Below are 20,499 nucleotides of genomic sequence, written 5' to 3'. Positions count from 1 at the left end.
AGATGTGCATCGGAAACTTCTACTGGTCTTGCAGGGAACGATCAAAGCGTAGACTGTTTGAGACATTACTCCCATGGATGAAAGTGCGCATGGTGACTGTTGTATTCAATTCCGATACAATTTCATAGTTTCAAAAACACTCTGATAGTAAAAGATTTCAGAATGCCTCCAGATGTGCATCGGAAGCTACTACTGTTCTAAAAGGGAGCGATCAAAGCGTAGACTGATTGAGACATTTCTCCCATGGAGGGAAGTGCGCATGGTGACTGTTGTATTCAATCCCGATACAATTTCTGTGTTTCATCAACACTCTGATAATTCACACATTACAGAAGGCCCCCAGATGTGCATCGGAAACTACTACTGTTCTTCCAGGGAACGATCAAAGTGTAAACTGTTTGAGACATTACTGCCATGGAGGAAAATGCGCATGGTGACTGTTGTATTCAATCCCGATGCAATTTCTGTGTTTCATCAACACTTTGAAGGTGCACAGATTGCAGAATGATTCCAGATGTGCATCGGAAACTACTACTGGTCTTCCAGGAATCTATTAAAGCGTAAACTGTTTGAGAAATTACTTCCATGGATGAAAGTGCGCATGGTGACTGTTGTATTCAATCCCGATGCAATTTATGTGTTTCAACAACACTCTGATAGTCCACACATTACTGAATGGAAACAGATGTCCATCGGAATTTACTACTCGTCTTCCAGGGAACGATCAAAGCATAAACTGTATCATACATTACTCCCATGGAGGAAAGTGCGCATGGTGACTGTTGTATTCAATCCCGATGCAATTTCTGTGTTTCATCAACATTCTGATAGTCCACACATTACAGAAGGCCCCAAGATGTACATCAGAAATTACTACTGGTCTTGCAGGGAACGATTTAAGCGTAGACTGTTTGAGACATTACTCCCATGGATGAAAGTGCGCATGGTGACTGTTGTATTCGATCACGATGCAATTTCTGGGTTTCATCAACATTCTGATAGTCCACAGATTACAGAATGACACCAGATGTGCATCGGAAACTACTACTGGTCTTCCAGGGAACGATCAAAGCGTAGACTGTTTGAGACATTACTCAAGTCTAGGAAAGTCCGCATGGTGACTGTTGTATTCAATCCCGATGCAATTTCTGTGTTTCATCAACACTCTGATAGTCAACACATTACAGAAGGCCCCAAGATGTACATCGGAAACTACTACGGGACTTTCAGGGAACGATTTAAGCGTAGACTGTTTGAGACATACTACCATGGAGGAAATTGCGCATGGTGACTGTTGTATTCAATCCCGATGCAATTTCTGGGTTTCATCAACGCTCTGATATTCCACATATTACAAAATGCCCCACATGTGCATCGGAAACTACTACTGGTCTTCCAGGGAACGATCAAAGCGTAAACTGTTTGAGACATTACTCCCATGAAGGAAAGTGCGCATGGTGACTGTTGTATACTATCCCGATGCAATTTCTGTGTTTCATCAACACTCTGATAGTCCACATATTTCAGAATGCCTCCAGATGTGCATCGGAAACTACTACTGGTCCTCCAGGGAATGATCAATGCGTAGACTGTTTGAGACATAACTCCAATGGAGGAAAGTGCGCATGGTGACTGTTGTATTCAATCCAGATGCAATTTCTGTGTTTCAACAACACTCACATAGTCCACAGATTACAGAATGCCTCCAGATGTGCATCGGAAACTACTACTGCTGTTCCAGGGAACGATCAAAGCGTAAACTGTTTGAGACATTACTGCCATGGAGGAAAATGCGCATGGCGACTGTTGTAGTCAATCCCGATGCAATTTCTGTGTTTCATCAACACTCTGAAGGTCCAGAGATTGCAGAATGCCTCAGATGTGCATCGAAAACTACTACTGGTCTTCCAGGAATCGATTAAAGCGTAGACTGTTTGAGATATTATTCCCATGGAGGAAAGTGCGCATGGTGACTGTTGAATTCAATCCCGATGCAATTTATGTGTTTCAACAACACTCTGATAGTCCACACATTACTGAATGCCCCCAGAAGTTCATCGGAAACTACTACTGGTCTTCCAGGGAACGATCAAAACGTAAACTGTATGATACATTACTCCCATGGAGGAAAGTGCGCATGCTGACTGTTGTATTCATTCCCGATGCAATTTCTGAGTTTCGTCAACACTCTGATAGTCCACACATTACAGAAGGCCCCAAGATGTACATCGGAAAGTACTACTGGTCTTGCAGGGAACGATTTAAGCGTAGACTGTTTGCGACATACTCCCATTGAGGAAAGTGCGCATGGTGACTGTTGTATACAATCCCGATGCAATTTCTGTGTTTCATCAACACACTGGTAGTCCACAGATTTCAGAATGCCTCCAGATAGGCATCGGAAACTATTACTGGTCTTCCAGGGAACGATCAAATCGTAGACTGTTTGAGTCATTACTCCCATGGAGGAAAGTGCGCATGGTGACTGTTGTATTCAATCCCGATGCAATTTCTGTGTTTCATCAACACTCTGATAGTCCACACATTACAGAATGCCCCCAGACGTTCATCGGAAGCTACTACTGGTCTTCCAGGGAACGATCAAAGCGTAAACTGTTTGAGACATTACTCCCATGGAGGAAAGTGCGCATGGTGACTGTTGTATTCAATCCCGATGCAATTTTTGTGTTTCATCAACACTCTGATAGACCACAGATTACAGAATGACACCAGATGTGCATCGGAAACTACTACTTGTCTTCCAGGGAACGATCAAAGCGTTGACAGTTTGAGACATTACTCCCATGGAGGGAAGTGCGCATGGTGACTGTTGTATTCATTCCCGATGCAATTTCTGTGTTTCATCAACACTTTGAAGGTCGACAGATAACAGAATGCTTCCAGATGCTCATGGGAAACTACTACTGGTCTTCCATGAAACGATCAAAGCGTAGAGTGTTTGAGACATTACTCCCATGGAGGAAAGTGCACATGGTGACTGTTGTATTCAATCCCTCGGCAATGTCTGTGTTTCATCAACACTTTGATGGTCCACAGATCACAGAATGACTCAAGATGTGCATCGGAAACTACTACTGGTCTTCCAGGAATCGATTAAAGCGTAGACTGTTTGAGAAATTACTTCCATGGAGGAAAGTGCGCATGGTGACTGTTGTATTCAATCCCGATGCAATTTATGTGTTTCAACAACACTCTGATAGTCCACACATTACTGAATGCCCCAGATGTTCATCGGAATCTACTACTGGTCTTCCAGGGAACGATCAAAGCATAAACTGTATCATACATTACTCCCATGGAGGAAAGTGCGCATGGTGACTGTTGTATTCAATCCCGATGCAATTTCTGTGTTTCATCAACATTCTGATAGTCAACACATTACAGAAGGCCCCAAGATGTACATCAGAAACTACTACTGGTCTTGCATTGAACGATTTAAGCGTAGACTGTTTGAGACAATAATCCCATGGATGAATGTGCGCATGGTGACTGTTGTATTCCGTCACGATGCAATTTCTGTGTTTCATCAACATTCTGATAATCCACACATTACTGAATGAACCCAGATGTTCATCGGAAACTACTACTGGTCTTCCAGGGAACGATCAAAGCGCAAACTGTATGATACATTACTCCCATGGAGGAAAGTGCGCATGGTGACTGTTGTATTCAATCCCGATGCAATTTCTGTGTTTGATCAACACTCTGATAGTCAACACATTACAGAAGGCCCCAAGATGTACATCGGAAACTACTACTGGAATTTCAGGGAACGATTTAAGCGTAGATGTTTGAGACATACTCCCATGTAGGAAAGTGCGCCTGGTGACTGTTGTATTCAATCCCGATGCAATTTCTGGGTTTCATCAACGCTCTGATATTCCACGTATTACAAAATGCCCCAGATGTGCATCGGAAACTACTACTGGTCTTCCAGGGAACGATCAAAGCGTAAACTGTTTGAGACATTACTCCCATGAAGGAAAGTGCGCATGGTGACTGTTGTATACTATCCCGATGCAATTTCTGTGTTTCATCAACACTCTGATAGTCCACATATTTCAGAATGCCTCCAGATGTGCATCGGAAACTACTACTGGTCCTCCAGGGAATGATCAAAGCGTAGACTGTTTGAGACATAACTCCAATGGAGGAAAGTGCGCATGGTGACTGTTGTATTCAATCCAGATGCAATTTCTGTGTTTCAGCAACACTCACATAGTCCACAGATTACAGAATGCCTCCAGGTGTGCATCGGAAATTACTACTGCTGTTCCAGGGAACGATCAAAGCGTAAACTGTTTGAGACATAACTCCAATGGAGGAAAGTGCGCATGGTGACTGTTGAATTCAATCCCGATGCAATTTATGTGTTTCAACAACACTCTGATAGTCCACACATTACTGAATGCCCCCAGAAGTTCATCGGAAACAACTACTGGTCTTCCAGGGAACGATCAAAGCATAAACTGTATGATACATTACTCCCATGGAAGAAAGTGCGCATGGTGACTGTTGTATTCATTCCCGATGCAATCTCTGAGTTTCGTCAACACTCTGATAGTCCACACATTACAGAAGGCCCCAAGATGTACATCGGAAAGTACTACTGGTCTTGCAGGGAACATTTAAGCGTAGACTGTTTGAGACATACTCCCTTGGAGGAAAGTGCGCATGGTGACTGTTGTATACAATCCCGATGCAATTTCTGTGTTTCTTCAACACTCTGGTAGTCCACAGATTTCAGAATGCCTCAAGATAGGCATCGGAAACTATTACTGGTCCTCCAGGGAACGATCAAAGCGTAAACTGTTTGAGACATTACTCCCATGGAGGAAAGTGCGCATGGTGACTGTTGTATTCAATCCCGATGCAATTTCTGTGTTTCATCAACACTCTGATAGTCCACAGATTACAGAATGACACCAGATGTGCATCGGAAACTACTACTTGTCTTCCAGGGAACGATCAAAGCGTTGACAGTTTGAGACATTACTCCCATGGAGGGAAGTGCGCATGGTGACTGTTGTATTCATTCCCGATGCAATTTCTGTGTTTCATCAACACTTTGAGGGTCGACAGATAACAGAATGCTTCCAGATGCTCATGGGAAACTACTACTGGTCTTCCATGAAACGATCAAAGCGTAGAGTGTTTGAGACATTACTCCCATGGAGGAAAGTGCACATGGTGACTGTTGTATTCAATCCCTCGGCAATTTCTGTGTTTCATCAACACTTTGATGGTCCACAGATTACAGAATGACTCCAGATGTGCATCGGAAACTACTACTGGTCTTCCAGGGAACGATCAAAGCGTAACCTGTTTGAGACATTACTCCCATGGAGGAAAGTGCGCATGGTGAATTTTGTATTTAATCCCGATGCAGTTTCTGTGTTTCATCAACGCTCTGATATTCCACATATTACAAAATACCCCAGATGTGCATCGGAAACTACTACTGGTCTTCCAGGGAACGATCAAAGCGTAGACTGTTTGAGACATTACTCCAATTGATGAAAGTGCGCATGGTGACTGTTGTATTCAATTCCGATACAATTTCATAGTTTCAAAAACACTCTGATAGTAAACAGATTTCAGAATGCCTCCAGATGTGCATCGGAAGCTACTACTGTTCTAAAAGGGAGCGATCAAAGCGTAGACTGATTGAGACATTTCTCCCATGGAGGGAAGTGCGCATGGTGACTGTTGTTTCAATCCCGATACAATTTCTGTGTTTCATCAACACTCTGATAATTCACACATTACAGAAGGCCCCCAGATGTGCATCGGAAACTACTACTGGTCTTCCAGGAACGATCAAAGCGTAGAGTGCTTTAGACATTACTCAAATGGAAGAGAGTGCGCATGGTGACTGTTGAATTCAATCCCGATGCAATTTCTGTGTTCCATCAACACATTGAAGGTCCACAGATTACAGATTGCCTCCAGATGTGCATCGGAAACTACTACTGGTCTTCCAGGGAACGATCAAAGCGTAGACTGTTTGAAACATTACTCCCATGGATGAAAGTGCGTATGGTGACTGTTGTATTCAATCCCGATGCAATTTCATAGTTTCATCAACACTCTGATAGTAAACAGATTACAGAATGCCTCCAGATGTGCATCGGAAGCTATTACTGGTTTAAAAGGGAACGATCAAAGCGTAGACTGATTGAGACATTTCTCCCATGGAGGGAAGTGCGCATGGTGACTGTTGTATTCAATACCGATGCAATTTCAGTGTTTCATCAACACTTTGAGGGTCCACAGATTACAGAATGCCTCCAGATGTGCATCGGAAACTACAACTGGTCTTCCAGGATTCGATCAAATCGTAAACTGTTTGAGACATTACTCCCATGGAGGAAAGTGCGCATGGTGACTGTTGTATACAATCCCGATGCAATTTCCGTGTTTCATCAACACTCTGATAGTCCACAGATTTCAGAATGCCTCCAGATGTGCATCGGAAACTACTACTGGTCTTCCAGGGAACGATCAAAGCGTAGACTGTTTGAGACATTACTCCCATGTAGGAAAGTCCGCATGGTGACTGTTGTATTCAATCCCGATGCAATTTCTGTGTTTCAACAACACTCTGATAGTCCACAGATTACAGAATGCCTCCAGATGTGCATCGGAAACTACTACTGGTGTTCCAGGGAACGATCAAAGCGTAGACTGTTTGAGAGATTACTCCCATTGAGGAAAATTGCGCATGGTGACTGTTGAATTCAATCCAGATACAATTTCTGTGTTTCATCAACACTCGGATAGTTCACACATTACTGAAGGCCCCCAGATGTGCATCGGAAACTACTACTGGTCTTCCAGGGAACGATCAAAGCGTAAACTGTTTGAGACATTACTGCCATTGAGGAAAATGCGCATGTTGACCATTGTATTCAATCCCGATGCAATTTTTGTGTTTCATCAACACTATGAAGGTCCACAGATTGCAGAATGCCTCCAGATGTGCATCGGAAACTACTACTGGCCTTCCAGGATTCGATTAAAGCGTAGACTGTTTGAGACATTACTCGCATGGAGGAAAGTGTGCATAGTGACTGTTGTATTCAATCCCGATGCAATTTATGTGTTTCAACAACACTCTGATAGTCCACACATAACTGAATGCCCCCAGGTGTTCATCGGAAACTACTACTGGTCTTCCAGGGAACGATCTAAGCGTAAACTGTATGATACATTACTCCCATGGAGGAAAGTGGGCATGGTGACTGTTGTATTTAATCCCGATGCAATTTCTGTGTTTCATCAACACTCTGATAGTCAACACATTACAGAAGGCCCCAAGATGTGCATCGGAAACTACTACTGTTCTTGCAGGGAACGACCAAAGCGTAAACTGTTTGAGACATTACTGCCATGGGGGAAAATGCGCATGGTGACTGTTGTATTCACTCCCGATGCTATTTCTGTGTTTCATCAACACTTTTAAGGTCCACAGATTGCAGAATGCCTCCAGATGTGCATCGGAAACTACTACTGGTCTTCCAGGAATCGATCAAAGCGTAAACTGTTTGAGACATTACTCCCAAGGAGGAAAGTGTGCATGGTGACTGTTGTATACAATCTCGATGCAATTTCTATGTTTCATCAACACTCTGATAGTCCACTGATTTCAGAATGCCTCCAGATGTGCATCGGAAACTACTACTGGTCTTCCAGGGAACGATCCTAGCGTAGACTGTTTGAGACAATACTCCCATATAGGAAAGTGCGCATGGTGACTGTTGTATTCATTACCGATGCAATTTCATTGTTTCATCAACACTTTGAAGGTCCACAGATAACAGAATGCCTCCAGATGTGCATCGGAAACTACTACTGTTCTTCCAGGAAACGATCAAAGCGTAGAGTGCTTTAGACATTACTCAAATGGAAGAGAGTGCGCATGGTGACTGTTGAATTCAATCCCGTGGCAATTTCTGTGTTCCATCAACACATTGAAGGTCCACAGATTACAGATTGCCTCCAGATGTGCATCGGAAACTACTACTGGTCTTCCAGGAAACGATCAAAGCGTAGAGTGCTTGAGACTTTACTCCAATGGAGGAAAGTGCGCATGGTGACTGTTGTATTCAATCCCGATGCAATTTCTGTGTTTCATCAAGACTCTGATAGTCCACACATTACAGAATGCAACCAGATGTGCATCGGAAACTACTACTGGCCTTCGAGGGAACGATCAAAGCGTAAACTGTTTCAGACATTACTACCATGGAGGAAAGTGCGCATGGTGACTGTTGTATACAATCTCGATGCAATTTCTGTGTTTCATCAACACTCTGATAGTCCACAGATTTCAGAAAGCCTCCAGATGTGCATCGGAAACTACTACTGGTCTTCCAGGGAACGATCAAAGCGTAGACTGTTTGAGACATTACTCAGATGGATGAAAGTGCGTATGGTGACTGTTGTATTCAATCCCGATGCAATTTCATAGTTTCATCAACACTCTGATAGTCCACAGATTTCAGAATGCCTCCAGATGTGCATCGGAAACTACTACTGGTCTTCCAGGGAACGATCCTAGCGTAGACTGTTTGAGACAATACTCCCATATAGGAAAGTGCGCATGGTGACTGTTGTATTCATTCCCGATGCAATTTCAGTGTTTCATCAACACTTTGAAGGTCCACAGATAACAGAATGCCTCCAGATGTGCATCGGAAACTACTACTGGTCTTCCAGGAAACGATCAAAGCGTAGAGTGCTTTAGACATTACTCAAATGGAAGAGAGTGCGCATGGTGACTGTTGAATTCAATCCCGCGGCAATTTCTGTGTTCCATCAACACATTGAAGGTCCACAGATTACAGATTGCCTCCAGATGTGCATCGGAAACTACTACTGGTCTTCCAGGGAACGATCAAAGCGTAGACTGTTTGAGACATTACTCCCATGGATGAAAGTGGGTATGGTGACTGTTGTATTCAATCCCGATGCAATTTCAAAGTTTCATCAACACTCTGATAGTAAACAGATTTCAGAATGCCACCAGATGTGCATCGGAAGCTACTACTGGTTTAAAAGGGAACGATCAAAGCGTAGACTGATTGAGACATTTCTCCCATGGAGGGAAGTGCGCATGGTGACTTTTGTATTCAATACCGATGCAATTTCAGTGTTTCATCAACACTTTGAGAATCCACAGATTACAGAATGCCTCCAGATGTGCATCGGAAACTACAACTGGTCTTCCAGGAATCGATCAAAGCGTAAACTGTTTGAGACATTACTCCCATGGAGGAAAGTGCGCATGGTGACTGTTGTATACAATCCCGATGCAATTTCCGTGTTTCATCAACACTCTGATAGTCCACAGATTTCAGAATGCCTCCAGATGTGCATCGGAAACTACTACTGGTCTTCCAGGGAACGATCAAAGCGTAGACTGTTTGAGACATTACTCCCATGGAGGAAAGTCCGCATGGTGACTGTTGTATTCAATCCCGATGCAATTTCTGTGTTTCAACAACACTCTGATAGTCCACAGATTACAGAATGCCTCCAGATGTGCATCGGAAACTACTACTGGTGTTCCAGGGAACTATCAAAGCGTAGACTGTTTGAGAGATTTCTCCCATTGAGGAAAATTGCGCATGGTGACTGTTGAATTCAATCCAGATACAATTTCTGTGTTTCATCAACACTCGGATAGTTCACACATTACTGAAGGCCCCCAGATGTGCATCGGAAACTACTACTGGTCTTCCAGGGAACGATCAAAGCGTAAACTGTTTGAGACATTCCTGCCGTTGAGGAAAATGCGCATGGTGACCGTTGTATTCAATCCCGAAGCAATTTTTGTGTTTCATCAACACTATGAAGGTCCACAGATTGCACAATGCCTCCAGATGTGCATCGGAAACTACTACTGGTCTTCCAGGATTCGATTAAAGCGTAGACTGTTTGAGACATTACTCGCATGGAGGACAGTGTGCATAGTGTCTGTTGTATTCAATCCCGATGCAATTTATGTGTTTCAACAACACTCTGATAGTCCACACATAACTGAATGCCCCCAGGTGTTCATCGGAAACTACTACTGGTCTTCCAGGGAACGATCTAAGCGTAAACTGTATGATACATTACTCCCATGGAGGAAAGTGGGCATGGTGACTGTTGTATTTAATCCCGATTCAATTTCTGTGTTTCATCAACACTCTGATAGTCAACACATTACAGAAGGCCCCAAGATGTGCATCGGAAACTACTACTGGTCTTGCAGGGAACGATCAAAGCGTAAACTGTTTGAGACATTACTGCCATGGAGGAAAATGCGCATGGTGACTGTTGTATTCACTCCCGATGCTATTTCTGTGTTTCATCAACACTATGAAGGTCCACAGATTGCACAATGCCTCCAGATGTGCATCGGTAACTACTACTGGTCTTCCAGGATTCGATTAAAGCGTAGACTGTTTGAGACATTACTCGCATGGAGGAAAGTGTGCATAGTGTCTGTTGTATTCAATCCCGATGCAATTTATGTGTTTCAACAACACTCTGATAGTCCACACATAACTGAATGCCCCCAGGTGTTCTTCGGAAACTACTACTGGTCTTCCAGGGAACGATCTAAGCGTAAACTGTATGATACATTACTCCCATGGAGGAAAGTGGGCATGGTGACTGTTGTATTTAATCCCGATGCAATTTCTGTGTTTCATCAACACTCTGATAGTCAACACATTACAGAAGGCCCCAAGATGTGCATCGGAAACTACTACTGGTCTTCCAGGAATCGATCAAAGCGTAAACTGTTTGAGACATTACTCCCATGGAGGAAAGTGTGCATGGTGACTGTTGTATACAATCTCGATGCAATTTCTATGTTTCATCAACACTCTGATAGTCCACTGATTTCAGAATGCCTCCAGATGTGCATCGGAAACTACTACTGGTCTTCCAGGGAACAATCCTAGCGTAGACTGTTTGAGACAATACTCCGATATAGGAATGTGCGCATGGTGACTGTTGTATTCATTACCGATGCAATTTCATTGTTTCATCAACACTTTGAAGGTCCACATATAACAGAATGCCTCCAGATGTGCATCGGAAACTACTACTGGTCTTCCAGGAAACGATCAAAGCGTAGAGTGCTTTAGACATTACTCAAATGGAAGAGAGTGCGCATGGTGACTGTTGAATTCAATCCCGCGGAAATTTCTGTGTTCCATCAACACATTGAAGGTCCACAGATTACAGATTGCCTCCAGATGTGCATCGGAAACTACTACTGGTCTTCCAGGAAACGATCAAAGCGTAGAGTGCTTGAGACTTTACTCCAATGGAGGAAAGTGCGCATGGTGAGTGTTGTATTCAATCCCGATGCAATTTCTGTGTTTCATCAAGACTCTGATAGTCCACACATTACAGAATGCAACCAGATGTGCATCGCAAACTACTACTGGCCTTCGAGGGAACGATCAAAGCGTAAACTGTTTCAGACATTACTACCATGGAGGAAAGTGCGCATGGTGACTGTTGTATTCAATCCCGATGCAATTTCTGTGTTTCAACAACACTCTTATAGTCCACAGATCACAGAATGCCTCCAGATGTGCAATCGAAACTACTACTGGTGTTCCAGGGAACGATCAAAGCGTAGACTGTTTGAGACATTACTCCCATGGAGGAAAATTGCGCATGGTGACTGTGGTATTCAATCCAGATACAATTTCTGTGTTTCATCAACACTTGGATAGTTCACACATTACTGAAGGCCCCCAGATGTGCATCGGAAACTACTACTGGTCTTCCAGGGAACGATCAAATCGTAAACTGTTTGAGACATTACTGCCATGGAGGAAAATGCGCATGGTGACTGTTGTATTCAATCCCGATGCAATTTCTGTGTTTCATCAACACTTTGAAGGTCCACAGATTTCAGAATGCCTCCAGATGTGCATCGGAAACTACTACTGGTCTTCCAGGAATCGATTAAAGCGTAGACTGTTTGAGACATTACTCGCATGGAGGAAAGTATGCATAGTGACTGTTGTATTCAATCGCGATGCAATTTATGTGTTTCAACAACACTCTGATAGTCCACACATTACTGAATGCCCCCAGGTGTTCATCGGAAACTACTACTGGTCTTCCAGGGAACGATCAAAGCGTAAACTGTATGATACATTACTCCCATGGAGGAAAGTGGGCATGGTGACTGTTGTATTTAATCCCGATGCAATTTCTGTGTTTCATCAACACTCTGATAGTCAACACATTACAGAAGGCCCCAAGATGTGCATCGGAAACTACTACTGGTCTTGCAGGGAACGATCAAAGCGTAGACTGTTTGCGACATTACTCCCATGGAGGAAAGTCCGCATGGTGACTGTTATATTCAATCCCGATGCAATTTCTGTGTTTCAACAACACTCTGATAGTCCACAGGTTACAGAATGCCTCCAGATGTGCATCGGAAACTACTACTGGTGTTCCAGGAACGATCAAAGCGTAGACTGTTTGAGACATTACTCCCATGGAGGAAAATTGCGCATGGTGACTGTTGAATTCAATCCAGATACAATTTCTGTGTTTCATCAACACTCGGATAGTTCACACATTACTGAAGGCCCCCAGATGTGCATCGGAAACTACTACTGGTCTTCCAGGGAACGATCAAAGCGTAAACTGTTTGAGACATTACTGCCATTGAGGAAAATGCGCATGTTGACCATTGTATTCAATCCCGATGCAATTTTTGTGTTTCATCAACACTATGAAGGTCCACAGATTGCAGAATGCCTCCAGATGTGCATCGGAAATTACTACTGGCCTTCCAGGATTCGATTAAAGCGTAGACTGTTTGAGACATTACTCGCATGGAGGAAAGTGTGCATAGTGACTGTTGTATTCAATCCCGATGCAATTTATGTGTTTCAACAACACTCTGATAGTCCACACATAACTGAATGCCCCCAGGTGTTCATCGGAAACTACTACTGGTCTTCCAGGGAACGATCTAAGCGTAAACTGTATGATACATTACTCCCATGGAGGAAAGTGGGCATGGTGACTGTTGTATTTAATCCCGATGCAATTTCTGTGTTTCATCAACACTCTGATAGTCAACACATTACAGAAGGCCCCAAGATGTGCATCGGAAACTACTACTGTTCTTGCAGGGAACGACCAAAGCGTAAACTGTTTGAGACATTACTGCCATGGGGGAAAATGCGCATGGTGACTGTTGTATTCACTCCCGATGCTATTTCTGTGTTTCATCAACACTTTTAAGGTCCACAGATTGCAGAATGCCTCCAGATGTGCATCGGAAACTACTACTGGTCTTCCAGGAATCGATCAAAGCGTAAACTGTTTGAGACATTACTCCCAAGGAGGAAAGTGTGCATGGTGACTGTTGTATACAATCTCGATGCAATTTCTATGTTTCATCAACACTCTGATAGTCCACTGATTTCAGAATGCCTCCAGATGTGCATCGGAAACTACTACTGGTCTTCCAGGGAACGATCCTAGCGTAGACTGTTTGAGACAATACTCCCATATAGGAAAGTGCGCATGGTGACTGTTGTATTCATTACCGATGCAATTTCATTGTTTCATCAACACTTTGAAGGTCCACAGATAACAGAATGCCTCCAGATGTGCATCGGAAACTACTACTGTTCTTCCAGGAAACGATCAAAGCGTAGAGTGCTTTAGACATTACTCAAATGGAAGAGAGTGCGCATGGTGACTGTTGAATTCAATCCCGTGGCAATTTCTGTGTTCCATCAACACATTGAAGGTCCACAGATTACAGATTGCCTCCAGATGTGCATCGGAAACTACTACTGGTCTTCCAGGAAACGATCAAAGCGTAGAGTGCTTGAGACTTTACTCCAATGGAGGAAAGTGCGCATGGTGACTGTTGTATTCAATCCCGATGCAATTTCTGTGTTTCATCAAGACTCTGATAGTCCACACATTACAGAATGCAACCAGATGTGCATCGGAAACTACTACTGGCCTTCGAGGGAACGATCAAAGCGTAAACTGTTTCAGACATTACTACCATGGAGGAAAGTGCGCATGGTGACTGTTGTATACAATCTCGATGCAATTTCTGTGTTTCATCAACACTCTGATAGTCCACAGATTTCAGAAAGCCTCCAGATGTGCATCGGAAACTACTACTGGTCTTCCAGGGAACGATCAAAGCGTAGACTGTTTGAGACATTACTCAGATGGATGAAAGTGCGTATGGTGACTGTTGTATTCAATCCCGATGCAATTTCATAGTTTCATCAACACTCTGATAGTCCACAGATTTCAGAATGCCTCCAGATGTGCATCGGAAACTACTACTGGTCTTCCAGGGAACGATCCTAGCGTAGACTGTTTGAGACAATACTCCCATATAGGAAAGTGCGCATGGTGACTGTTGTATTCATTCCCGATGCAATTTCAGTGTTTCATCAACACTTTGAAGGTCCACAGATAACAGAATGCCTCCAGATGTGCATCGGAAACTACTACTGGTCTTCCAGGAAACGATCAAAGCGTAGAGTGCTTTAGACATTACTCAAATGGAAGAGAGTGCGCATGGTGACTGTTGAATTCAATCCCGCGGCAATTTCTGTGTTCCATCAACACATTGAAGGTCCACAGATTACAGATTGCCTCCAGATGTGCATCGGAAACTACTACTGGTCTTCCAGGGAACGATCAAAGCGTAGACTGTTTGAGACATTACTCCCATGGATGAAAGTGGGTATGGTGACTGTTGTATTCAATCCCGATGCAATTTCAAAGTTTCATCAACACTCTGATAGTAAACAGATTTCAGAATGCCACCAGATGTGCGTCGGAAGCTACTACTGGTTTAAAAGGGAACGATCAAAGCGTAGACTGATTGAGACATTTCTCCCATGGAGGGAAGTGCGCATGGTGACTTTTGTATTCAATACCGATGCAATTTCAGTGTTTCATCAACACTTTGAGAATCCACAGATTACAGAATGCCTCCAGATGTGCATCGGAAACTACAACTGGTCTTCCAGGAATCGATCAAAGCGTAAACTGTTTGAGACATTACTCCCATGGAGGAAAGTGCGCATGGTGACTGTTGTATACAATCCCGATGCAATTTCCGTGTTTCATCAACACTCTGATAGTCCACAGATTTCAGAATGCCTCCAGATGTGCATCGGAAACTACTACTGGTCTTCCAGGGAACGATCAAAGCGTAGACTGTTTGAGACATTACTCCCATGGAGGAAAGTCCGCATGGTGACTGTTGTATTCAATCCCGATGCAATTTCTGTGTTTCAACAACACTCTGATAGTCCACAGATTACAGAATGCCTCCAGATGTGCATCGGAAACTACTACTGGTGTTCCAGGGAACGATCAAAGCGTAGACTGTTTGAGAGATTTCTCCCATTGAGGAAAATTGCGCATGGTGACTGTTGAATTCAATCCAGATACAATTTCTGTGTTTCATCAACACTCGGATAGTTCACACATTACTGAAGGCCCCCAGATGTGCATCGGAAACTACTACTGGTCTTCCAGGGAACGATCAAAGCGTAAACTGTTTGAGACATTACTGCCGTTGAGGAAAATGCGCATGGTGACCGTTGTATTCAATCCCGAAGCAATTTTTGTGTTTCATCAACACTATGAAGGTCCACAGATTGCACAATGCCTCCAGATGTGCATCGGAAACTACTACTGGTCTTCCAGGATTCGATTAAAGCGTAGACTGTTTGAGACATTACTCGCATGGAGGACAGTGTGCATAGTGTCTGTTGTATTCAATCCCGATGCAATTTATGTGTTTCAACAACACTCTGATAGTCCACACATAACTGAATGCCCCCAGGTGTTCATCGGAAACTACTACTGGTCTTCCAGGGAACGATCTAAGCGTAAACTGTATGATACATTACTCCCATGGAGGAAAGTGGGCATGGTGACTGTTGTATTTAATCCCGATTCAATTTCTGTGTTTCATCAACACTCTGATAGTCAACACATTACAGAAGGCCCCAAGATGTGCATCGGAAACTACTACTGGTCTTGCAGGGAACGATCAAAGCGTAAACTGTTTGAGACATTACTGCCATGGAGGAAAATGCGCATGGTGACTGTTGTATTCACTCCCGATGCTATTTCTGTGTTTCATCAACACTATGAAGGTCCACAGATTGCACAATGCCTCCAGATGTGCATCGGTAACTACTACTGGTCTTCCAGGATTCGATTAAAGCGTAGACTGTTTGAGACATTACTCGCATGGAGGAAAGTGTGCATAGTGTCTGTTGTATTCAATCCCGATGCAATTTATGTGTTTCAACAACACTCTGATAGTCCACACATAACTGAATGCCCCCAGGTGTTCTTCGGAAACTACTACTGGTCTTCCAGGGAACGATCTAAGCGTAAACTGTATGATACATTACTCCCATGGAGGAAAGTGGGCATGGTGACTGTTGTATTTAATCCCGATGCAATTTCTGTGTTTCATCAACACTCTGATAGTCAACACATTACAGAAGGCCCCAAGATGTGCATCGGAAACTACTACTGGTCTTCCAGGAATCGATCAAAGCGTAAACTGTTTGAGACATTACTCCCATGGAGGAAAGTGTGCATGGTGACTGTTGTATACAATCTCGATGCAATTTCTATGTTTCATCAACACTCTGATAGTCCACTGATTTCAGAATGCCTCCAGATGTGCATCGGAAACTACTACTGGTCTTCCAGGGAACAATCCTAGCGTAGACTGTTTGAGACAATACTCCGATATAGGAATGTGCGCATGGTGACTGTTGTATTCATTACCGATGCAATTTCATTGTTTCATCAACACTTTGAAGGTCCACATATAACAGAATGCCTCCAGATGTGCATCGGAAACTACTACTGGTCTTCCAGGAAACGATCAAAGCGTAGAGTGCTTTAGACATTACTCAAATGGAAGAGAGTGCGCATGGGGACTGTTGAATTCAATCCCGCGGAAATTTCTGTGTTCCATCAACACATTGAAGGTCCACAGATTACAGATTGCCTCCAGATGTGCATCGGAAACTACTACTGGTCTTCCAGGAAACGATCAAAGCGTAGAGTGCTTGAGACTTTACTCCAATGGAGGAAAGTGCGCATGGTGAGTGTTGTATTCAATCCCGATGCAATTTCTGTGTTTCATCAAGACTCTGATAGTCCACACATTACAGAATGCAACCAGATGTGCATCGCAAACTACTACTGGCCTTCGAGGGAACGATCAAAGCGTAAACTGTTTCAGACATTACTACCATGGAGGAAAGTGCCCATGGTGACTGTTGTATTTAATCCCGATGCAATTTCTGTGTTTTATCAACGCTCTGATATTCCACACATTACAGAATGCCCCCAGATGTGCATCGAAAGTTATTACTGGTCTTCCAGGGAACGATCAAAGCGTAAACTGTTTGAGACATTACTCCCATGGAGGAAAGTGCGCATGGTGACTGTTGTATACAATCTCCATGCAACTTCTGTGTTTCATCAACACTCTGATAGTTCACAGATTTCAGAATGCCTCCAGATGTGCATCGGAAACTACTACTGGTCTTCCAGGGAACGATCAAAGCGTAGACTGTTTGAGACATTACTCCCATGGAGGAAAGTGCGCATGGTGACTGTTGTATTCAATCCCGATGCAATTTCTGTGTTTCAACAACACTCTTATAGTCCACAGATCACAGAATGCCTCCAGATGTGCAATCGAAACTACTACTGGTGTTCCAGGGAACGATCAAAGCGTAGACTGTTTGAGACATTACTCCCATGGAGGAAAATTGCGCATGGTGACTGTGGTATTCAATCCAGATACAATTTCTGTGTTTCATCAACACTTGGATAGTTCACACATTACTGAAGGCCCCCAGATGTGCATCGGAAACTACTACTGGTCTTCCAGGGAACGATCAAATCGTAAACTGTTTGAGACATTACTGCCATGGAGGAAAATGCGCATGGTGACTGTTGTATTCAATCCCGATGAAATTTCTGTGTTTCATCAACACTTTGAAGGTCCACAGATTTCAGAATGCCTCCAGATGTGCATCGGAAACTACTACTGGTCTTCCAGGAATCGATTAAAGCGTAGACTGTTTGAGACATTACTCGCATGGAGGAAAGTATGCATAGTGACTGTTGTATTCAATCGCGATGCAATTTATGTGTTTCAACAACACTCTGATAGTCCACACATTACTGAATGCCCCCAGGTGTTCATCGGAAACTACTACTGGACTTCCAGGGAACGATCAAAGCGTAAACTGTATGATACATTACTCCCATGGAGGAAAGTGGGCATGGTGACTGTTGTATTTAATCCCGATGCAATTTCTGTGTTTCATCAACACTCTGATAGTCAACACATTACAGAAGGCCCCAAGATGTGCATCGGAAACTACTACTGGTCTTGCAGGGAACGATCAAAGCGTAGACTGTTTGCGACATTACTCCCATGGAGGAAAGTCCGCATGGTGACTGTTATATTCAATCCCGATGCAATTTCTGTGTTTCAACAACACTCTGATAGTCCACAGGTTACAGAATGCCTCCAGATGTGCATCGGAAACTACTACTGGTGTTCCAGGAACGATCAAAGCGTAGACTGTTTGAGACATTACTCCCATGGAGGAAAATTGCGCATGGTGACTTTTGTATTCAATCCAGATACAATTTCTGTATTTCATCAACACTCGGATAGTTCACACATTACAGAAGGCCCCCAGATGTGCATCGGAAACTACTACTGGTCTTCCAGGGAACGATCAAAGCGTAATCTGTTTGAGACATTACTGCCATGGAGGAAAATGCGCATGGTGACTGTTGTATTCAATCCCGATGCAATTTCTGTGTTTCATCAACACTTTGACGGTCCACAGATTGCAGAATGCCTCCAGATGTCCATCGAAAACTACTACTGGTCTTCCAGGAATCGATTAAAGCGTAGACTTTTTGAGACATTACTCGCATGGAGGAAAGTGTGCATAGTGACTGTTGTATTCAATCCCGATGCAATTTATGTGTTTCAACAACACTCTGATAGTCCACACATTACTGAATGCCCCCAGGTGTTCATCGGAAACTACTACTGGTCTTCCAGGGAACGATCAAAGCGTAAACTGTATGATACATTACTCCCATGGAGGAAAGTGGGCATGGTGACTGTTGTATTTAATCCCGATGCAATTTCTGTGTTTCATCAACACTCTGATAGTCAACACATTACAGAAGGTCCCAAGATGTGCATCGGAAACTACTACTGGTCGTGCAGGGAACGATCAAAGCGTAGACTGTTTGCGACATTACTCCCATGGATGAAAGTGCGCACGGTGACTGTTCTATTCAATTCCGATACAATTTCATAGTTTCAAAAACACTCTGATAGTAAACAGATTTTAGAATGCCTCCACATGTGCATCGGAAGCTACTTCTGGTCTAAAAGGGAACGATCAAAGCGTAGACTGATTGAGACATTTCTCCCATGGAGTGAAGTGCGCATGGTGACTGTTGTATTCAATCCCGATGCAATTTCAGTGTTTCATCAACACTTTGAGAGTCCACAGATAACAGAATGCCTCCAGATGTGCATCGGAAACTACAACTGGTCTTCCAGGAATCGATCAAAGCGTAAACTGTTTGAGACATTACTCCTATGGAGGAAAATTGCGCATGGTGACTGTTGTATTCAATCCCGCGGCAATTTCTGTGTTTCATCAACACATTGAAGGCCCACAGATTGCAGAATGACACCAGATGTGCATCGGAAACTACTACTGGTTTCGAGGGAACGATCAAAGCGTAAACTGTTTGAGACATTACTCCCATGGAGGAAAGTGCGCATGGTGACTGTTGTATACAATCCCGATGCAATTTCTGTGTTTCATCAACACTCTGATAGTCCACAGATTTCAGAATACCTCCAGATGTGCATCGGAAACTACTACTGGTCTTCCAGGGAACGATCAAAGCGTAGACTGTTTGAGACATTACTCCCATGGAGGAAAGTGCGCATGGTGACTGTTGTATTCAATCCCGATGCAATTTCTGTGTTTCATCAACACTCTGACAGTAAACACATTACAGAAGGCCCCAAGATGTGCATCGGAAACTACTACTGGCCTTCGAGGGAACGATCAAAGCGTAAACTGTTTGAGACATTATTAACATGGAGGAAAGTCCGCATGGTGACTGTTGTATTCAATCCCGATGCAATTTCTGTGTTTCAACAACACTCTGATAGTCCACAGGTTACAGAATGCCTCCAGATGTGCATCGGAAACTACTACTGGTGTTCCAGGAACGATCAAAGCGTAGACTGTTTGAGACATTACTCCCATGGAGGAAAATTGCGCATGGTGACTTTTGTATTCAATCCAGATACAATTTCTGTATTTCATCAACACTCGGATAGTTCACACATTA

This window comes from Schistocerca gregaria, chromosome 7 (assembly GCF_023897955.1).
Source record: "Schistocerca gregaria isolate iqSchGreg1 chromosome 7, iqSchGreg1.2, whole genome shotgun sequence".
NCBI lineage: Eukaryota > Metazoa > Arthropoda > Insecta > Orthoptera > Acrididae > Schistocerca > Schistocerca gregaria.
Note: the sequence above shows the minus strand (reverse complement) of the source record.